An 8,732-nucleotide genomic window follows, 5' to 3' on the forward strand; every position below is an offset into this window, starting at 1 on the left:
ACTGTGATGAACATCTTTGTGCATGACCCTTGTGGGGCTGTGTGAAAATTTCTTTGGCTTTATACCCAAGAGTAGATCATAGGGTATATATGTTTTCATTTTTGCTAAAAGTCACTAGAATAGCTGCACCAGTAGTGTGTGAAGGATACTGTCTCCCCACGTTTTCAGCAACTTTTCCATCATCTGACTTTGTAACCTTTTGCCTATTTGGGTGTAAGGTGACATCATGTTGCTTTAAGTTGCATTTCTCTCTTAATCCTGAGATTCAGAACCTCCTCCTATACTTGTTGGGCATTTAGGCTTCCCCTTCAGTATTGTCTATTCATATCTTTTTCCCATTATCTTTTGTGTTTCCTGTCTTTTTCTTGTTGATTTGCAGGAGTAGCTTATACCTTTTAGATTTTAATCCCTTGTTGGATATTGTTGTTATAAACATCTTCTCCTAGTACATTGTCCATCGTCCATCTATTAAGTTTATTTATGGCAGTGGTTCGCAAACTTTAGCATGCCTCAGAATCTCCTGGAAGGCTTGTTAAAACAGATTGCTGATCCCCACCCCAGAGTTTTGACTCAATAGAATAGAGATGGGGCCCAAGAACTTGTGTTTGTTTGTTTTTAGCATTTACTTATTTAATGTTTTTTTTAATCTTTATTGAATTTTTTACAATATTGCTTCTGTTTTATGTTTTGGATTTTTAGGCCATGAGGCCTGTGGGATCTTAGCTCTTCAACCAGGGATTGAGCTCACACCCTGTGTGTTGGTTGGAAGGCAAAGTCTTAACCACTGGATCACCCAAGAACTTGGGTGATCTTGGGTGATCTTGGGTGAAGCCCCAAGAACTTGTGTTTTCTGTGTGTGTGTTTTTAATTAATTAGTTTATTTATTTTTGGCTGCATTGGGTCTTTGCTGGTGGGTGTGGGCTTACTCTAGTTGCAGCAAATGGGGGCTGCTCTTCGTTGCTGTGCACAGACTTCTCATTGCAGTGCCTTCTCGTGTTGTGGAACACCAGCTCCAGGCCTCTCAAGCTTCAGTAGTTGCAGTCCACAGGCTCAGAGTTGTGGCTCATGGGCTCCAGAGCTTGGGCTCGGTAGTCAAGGCGCAAGGGCTTAGTTGTTCTGTGGAATGTGGAATCTTCTCAGGCCAGGAGTCAAACCCATGTCTCCTGCATTGGCAGGTGGATTCTTATCCACTGTACCACCAGGGAAGTCCAAGAACTTATATTTTTAACAAGTACGCAGATGATACTAATGTTTCAGGGACCACACTGAGAACCACTGGTCTGTGGTGCCTTCCTCTGAACAAATTTCCCATTGAACAAATTTTTAATTTTGATGTTTTCAAATTATTTGTCTTCATTTTATGGATGAGCTCAAAGCAGTGAAGTGAATGACCCCAAGATCCACAGTGAACTGGGATTTGGACCCATATCTGGCTCACCCCAGAGCTCAGGCCCCTACTGGCTCTGCTATCCTGTCTACCTACTTTCGGGATACATTGATCAGAGGCTGAGGTATTTGGACCTGAGGCCATGGGGTGTCCTGATAAGCTCCTGAGTGAGGCAGCCGTGAGGGAGAAGTCCACTGACAAGGGGCAGAGACCAAAGAGACAGGGGTCCCTCTTAAAGGCCGGAGGGCTTTGCAAGAGGATCAGGCTTGGAAATTGGCCACAGTCCTAGCCTGGCACAGAGTCAGGGCTGCTGAGAGGCACTGAGACAGCTCTTACTCCACAGCTCTGAGGATGGAGCAACTTCCCTCATACCCTGAGGAAGTCCCTAGCCACCCCGGAACTATCCTCTTACTAAAGCCATGTAACCCTTTGGTTTCTGAGGGCTGGGGTGACCCAGGTTCTGAGCATGGGGACTCTGGCCACACTTCCTCCTGTAGCCTTCAGAAACCCTGCCAGGGTCACTTCCCATCATGGTTCAGTTCCCGGCACTGCAAGACAGGAAACCCCCCTGGGTGGGGACAGCTGATTCCCAAAGACCTGTAGGGGTGGTGTAAGGATGGAACTCCCCGACCAGCTTGATCCCCTGAGGACACTGCTGCCCCAAGGACAAGTGGTGGGCAGTGAAAATGCCTCCAACTGCCACTGCCACTGAAGTCCGTCCCATGTGGGGGCCCTGGAGACGCCCAGCAATCCTCCGCAGCTGCATGTTGGGGAGGAGATCCGGCACCACCGCCGTCCAGGCAGTGACATTTAGAGAGCACCCACTCTGTGCCAGACATTGTGCGAGACTCTAGAAGGACACACAGAATAATCTCTGCCTGCTGGGGGCTCCTAGCCTGGTGGTCCCCAGATTATCACTAGACAAAATTCTCAACTGTAAAATCAAAGAGTGAAAAACCGGCGCTTTCTGGGGCGGCTGGAAAAAGCTTCTTGGAGGAGGTGACCTACGAGTGAGACCTTGAAGGACAAGCGGGGTTTTGGCAGGTTGACGAGAGCAGGGAGAGCCCTTCAGGCGGGCCCAGCATGAGTGCAGGCAGGGGCGCATGGCGCCCCCTGAGACACTTAAACACTCTGGCTCCAGGATCAGACTTGTGGTTTTGAGTCCCAACTCTGGCAGCTGCAGGTGGGTGACCTTGGGGTAAGCCCCTAAAGGTCTTGTTTTCCTCATCTATAACGTGGGGCAATAGTCGCATTGGCCTAATAGGTCTCATGGCTTGCCGTGAGGCGTAAACAAGATAATCCATGTAAAAGTGCACCTGCTGTGGCTCAGTCGCTCAGTCGTGTCTGACTCTGTGTGACCCCATGGACTGTAGCCCACCAGGCTCCCGTGTCCATGGAATCCTCTAGGCAAGAATACTGGAGTGGTTTGCCTTACCCTCCTCCAGGGGATCTCTCTGACCCAGGGATCGAACCCAGGTCTCCCGCATTGCAGGCAGATTCTTGACCGTCTGAACTACCAGGAAAGCTGAAGAATACTGGAGTGGGTAGCCTATGCCTTCTCCAGCCAATCTTCCCGACCCAGGAATCGAATAGGGGTCTTCTGCATTGCAGGCAGATTCTTTACCAGTTGAGTTACCAGGAAAACCCCAAAAACATCCAGTAAGTGCTTAATCAATGTGACCATGATTTATTTGGGAGGCACTTGGGGGTATGTGCAGTGAGGGGCAGGGCTTGTAGGGGAGGAAATCAAAGAAGTGGACAGGCTGAGATGGCCCTAGAAGGGCAGGCTGGGAAGTATAGGCAGTGGGGAGTGAGCTAATGGGCTTGCATTATCTCAAAATGAATCTAGCTGCTTGGACAGGAGAAAAGCCTGGGCCCTGGGGCCCTAGGGAGAGGGCTGGGACAAGGACCAAAGGAGAGATGCTAAGAACTGGCTCAGATGCAGTAAGAGGAAGGAAGAAGGGAGGGCAGGTTCAAAGAAGGAGGAAGGGGAAGAGGGCTTCCTATCAGCGGAGAGACAGTAAAGCTATATCCTTTGATTAGAATCACCCATTCTTTCCTTCATTCATTCTTCACAATTGTTTATTTAGCACTTGAACATTGGCCTCATGAACATTGGCCTCCTCACTCTAAGGAGTTTATATGGCTATTAAATAATGTTCCAGATGCAGTAACCAGCAGATGATCAGAAATTGACAGCCCCACTGCTGTGTCCTGGAGGAGGGCATGGCAACCCACTCCAGTATTCTTGCCTGGAGAATCCCATGGACAGAGGAGCCTGGCGGGCTACAGTCCATGGGGTCACAAAGAGTTGGGCATGACTGAAGCGACTTACCACATACACACTCATTGTTGTGTCCTCCCATTTCTGGCTTGTCTATTCGCAGACATTCCAGATGAAGAGCAAAATGTTTTAGAGCCGAGCCAGCCTGTCTTGTCTACTTCTTGCATTGGGGAGCTTGCTGTCTTCTGAGACAGTTCTTTCCATCTAGGACAAGGGCTCACAACTGCCTCCTAGCCCACCCCTCTCCCTCCAAACCTACCACCAGGTCTTAGCATCACCTTCTAGAATGTTACATGGCGTGGCTGTTCCCTTAACCCTTGGGTGGCCCTGCAGTGATGCACAGAAATTGATGTGACCTGTAGAAAACGTCAGGCTTTCCTGGCGGCTCAGACAGTAAAGAATCTGCCTGCAATGCAGGAGACCCGGGTTTGATCCCTGGATCAGGAAAATCTGGAGAAGGAAACGGCAACCCATTCAGTATTCTTGCCTGGGAAATCCCATGGACAGAAGAGCCTGGCAGCTCATGGGGTAGAAACTTCTCATTTCTGTCTCAAAACAGCTTGTTCCAAAACATTATTTTTGAAGCTTATCATGCAGACAGTGCTTTTGATGTATAAAGAGAACATTCAAATAAATAATAAGGACCCACAGACCAACAGAAAAATAGGCAAATTATTTTTTTCAGTTCACAGAAAAGATAATTGGTTCTGAAACTTGTGACACAATGTTCAACCTCACTCTAATAAGAAAAATGCAAATTAAAACTGCATTGAGAAGTCATTTCTTTTTCAGTTACTAGATTGGCAAAGTTTGGAAAGTTTGACAACTTACAGTGTGGGTAGGTGTGAGGAAATAGACACTCACACGTTTTGGGTGGGAGGGCGAGTTGGATAAACCCTACTTAACAATATCTATCAATATTTTAAAAGCCCACACCCTTCGATGCGACAGTTTTATAGCCAGGAATGTCTCCTGCATTCATACTCACAAAATGGAAATGATGAATATACAAGGAAAATCACTGCAGCTTTGCTTCTAAGGACAAGAGATTAAAAATAAATCGAATGCTCAGTGATAGAGAACTGGTTAAATAAACTGGGACTCATGCAGACAACAGAATACCATGCAACCATAAATAAGAATGAAGTAACTGTGTTGTCATTGTTTAGTTGCTCAGTCATGTCTGACTCTTTGTGACCCCGGGGCTGTCGCCTGCCAGGCTCCTCTGTTCATGGGATTTCCCAGGCAAGAATACTGGAGTGGGTTGCCATTTCCTCCCATTTCCTTCCCAGCCCAGGGATAAAACTTGCATCTCCTGCATTGGCAGGCAGATTCTTTACCACCGAGCTACCAGGGAAGCCCAGCTCTCTGTGTACTGATGTGGAATTGTTTCCAGGATAAAGTAAGTGGAAAAAGGAAAAGCAAGATGCAGAATAATGCACTTTGGATGGTGCTATCCTTTTCTTTAAAGAGGGCAGAGAATGTCTTTGTGTCTCCGCATGGAATACATAGTTCTGGAAGGATATACAAAATAGGTAATAGTGTTGTCTCTGAGCTGGAGGAATGTACAGTTGTAAAATATGGAGGAAAAGAAACTCTCTTTTCATGATGTATCTTAAATATTGTGCCATGAATATTAATTTCAGAAGAACAATCAAAAACCTGTTATTGCAGTATTTATCATACACTACAACCCCACGTGTTTCAATGTCTACCTGATCTGATCTCCATCTCCAACACACGCACACACACACACAGATCCTGATCTTGTGGGGGGGATGGGAAGAACTGGTTGTGACTTACACTCCCTCCTGGAGCCCAACAGAGCATCCAACACAAAGTGAGTGCTCAGAGAATCTGAACCCATATTCATAATGACTTCCTTCTCCAAGAAGCCCCCAAGTAGTCTCACCTCCTGGCATTCCTGCTCTTGTGTGGGCCACTCCCACATGGAATGGAGATGACCTGTGTGACCAGTGTGATGCATCACCTCCTCTCTCCAATCACTTGCTCTAGGGGAAGCCAGCCACCATGTCATACGCACACTCAGGCAACCGTATGGGGGGGGGTTCATGTAGTGAGGTTCTGGGCTTCCTGCCAACAGTTGTATGAGTGAATCATCCTGGAAATGGCTCTTCAGCCCCAGTCAATCCTTCATTTGACTGTAGACCAGGTTTACCTTGCCTGTTTCAGAGAGACCCCAAGCCAGAGCCACTAAACTAAGCTGCTTCCAGATTCCTGACCACAGAAACTGTGTGAGATAACCTTATAATGTTTTAAGCTGTTATATTTAGGGGCAATTTGTTACACAGCAATGTGTAAATAGTACAGTCAATAGTCTTTATTAAGCATCTAGTAAGGTAAGTAAGTATGTTGGTCATATCTGACTCTCTGTGACCCCTTGGACTGTAACCTGCCTGGCTCCTCTGTCCATGAAATTCTCCAGGCAAGAATACTGGAGTGGTAGCCATTCCCTTCTCTGGGGCATCTTCCCTACCAAGGATCTAATCCAGGTCTCCTGCATTGCAGGCAGATTCTTTACCATCTGAGCTATACTGTGTATCCATTCTGTGGGGAGTACAAGAAAAAAAGACATGATCCTGCCCTCAGGGGAGAAGGCCATGTGCACATTCATCCTTCAACCAACATTTATTGACCACTTAACATATACCTGGCCCTGTGTGAAATGCTGACTCATAGAATGCTGGCAATTAAAATAGGACAAAGGGGAACTTTCAGGATTGATGGCAATGTCTATTTTAATGGGGTTGAATTTATATAAATGTACAATCCATTTGCAAAAATTCAGCAAATGAACACTTAATCTTATGCAGTTTGTTGTACATATATTTTACATCAAAAATTTGTAAGCAAACATTGAACTAATTCACTCTGAAATACTTTTTAAAGATGAACTGATGCACAGCTAGATGGACAGACATGTGGTAAAGTAAGTAGAATATTCATGGTCGATGCAGGTGGTGAGTATAGGGGTTTTGTTGTAAAAGTCTTTCCGTTTTGATGTATTTGGGGGAAGTTTCAGAATAAGAAACTTTATCGAAAGGACCCTCCATAACCATACATACCAATCCTTTCATTTATTATTATTTTAATTACACAAATAAAAACAAATACAGCCAATTTTAAAAAATAGAGGAAAGGTCACCACATCTTTCTCTCTGGTCCCATGTTATTTCTTCAGTGACAATCTCTGTTCCTGTCGGCTGTGTATATAGGTAGATACAAAACAATGTGTTTCCCGTTTTTTGTTTTTTTTTTAATGAATATGCTCTCTATACTATTCTGAAAGCATATATTGGGGCTCTCTCCATGATAATTCATACACAACCCCTCAGTTTTAAATTGCTGGGTAAGATGTGCCCTCTCATTCAAGATGTGAATCTCAGAAAGGAGGTATTTTTTAGGAACAGTGAGTTAGGACTGCCGGGAGGCGAACCTGCTCCCCGGGCTCCAGGCCTGGGCTCACCCAGCGGGAGCTCGGCCGCCCAGTGAAGGGGGCGGGGCTAGACCAGGCTGAGCGCGGGTTGGTGGGCAGGTCCTGCTCTGCCCCGCCCATCTCCCCGCCCATCCTTCCGCCCTCCCCGAAGGACCCCTCCCGGCTCCCGCGCACCCGAACCCAGGAGGAAGTCCGTGTAGCGCTTCCTCTTTTGTTGGCCTCCGGAGACACGGGGGGAAGGGAGTAGGGTTGTGAAACCGAACTGTCCCCTACCCCTCCTCCCCGGGGGAGATCCATCAGCTGGAGGTGGCCACGCAGCTGGGGGCAGAAAAACAACTCCGTGGACACCCCCTCCACCCCCGTCCCCGTTCTGCTCCGCCACACCCCTGAGCAGGAGGTCTGCTGTCTCTAGGGTGGTACCTGGGGTAGGTGAGCTTCCAAGACCCCCATAGGGCAGTCTCCCTGGTCACCCTCATAAGAAAGTCCCAGCTCCTCATCCACTGCTGCCGCTGCCATCTCCAGCCTCCGGATGTGCCTTCTCTTGCCTCGGGCTTCAGACACCAACAGAAAGAAGATTTGTGGTTGCTCAAACAGGCCAGTCTCCAGTCTTTGAAAGCCTGCAGTTTCTGTCTGGAGGACTCATTGCCATGACCTTCCATTGTTATCCTTTAAACCTCAAAGGATCACCTTCTCCAAGAAGTTCTCCGTGATGCATCCCAGGCTGGGCCAGTGTCCCTCCTACTTGGTTCTACAGTGTCATGTGCCTCTTTACCACAGAATTTTCCACTTCTGTGTCTAAGTTATTGGTCTAAGTTTCTCTCTCCCTAACTGAATTGCTTGAGGGCCAAGACTGTCTTGTAAATTTTTGTCCTCCCAGCTCCTGGCTGCTTTCGGAGAGATTAAAGGACATGGGTCCCAGCCTTGCTCAGGTGAATTAACATAGAGACAGCCCTAAAACAAGTTTGTAGAATAGTACAGAGAGTACATTAATTAAAAAAAAAAAAATAACATGGTTAATTTTATACCTGTGTGTGCGTGCATGCTCAGTCACTCAGTGGAGGCTGACTCTTTATGACCCTGTGGGCTGTAGCTGGCCAGGCTCCTCTGTCCATGGAATTCTCCAGGCAAGAATACTGGAGTGCATTGCCTTTTCCACCTCCAGGGAATATTTCCCACCCAGGGATTGAATCCACATTGCCTGCAGCTTTGGCATAGGCAGACGGATTCTTTACCACTGTGCCACCTACCTGTATTTGTATGTAAATGTGTAAAGAAAAGCCTGGAAGCTACACATAGTAAGCCCTTAGTAAATATTAATAGAATTAATCAATGAATGGGTTTGGATCCTAGGCACTGTCATTCATTTCATTATTCTATTTGTTTCATTAATTCAGTTTCCTTCATTCATTCAGTTTCTCCATCTGTAAAACAGTGTGCATGAATAGTATCTGCTTGGAACATGCCAAAAAAATGTAGAAGGAATAGACAACAAACAGGTTAACATAGATATGTATTAGAGTGCCTGGTAGTGACAAGTTCTCTGGAGAAAAATAAGCCAGGGCAGGGGCAGAGGTGGGCTTGGCGGAGGCAGCTAGAGATGATGG

The sequence above is a fragment of the Odocoileus virginianus genome, chromosome 9 (assembly GCF_023699985.2).
Source record: "Odocoileus virginianus isolate 20LAN1187 ecotype Illinois chromosome 9, Ovbor_1.2, whole genome shotgun sequence".
Taxonomy (NCBI): domain Eukaryota; kingdom Metazoa; phylum Chordata; class Mammalia; order Artiodactyla; family Cervidae; genus Odocoileus; species Odocoileus virginianus.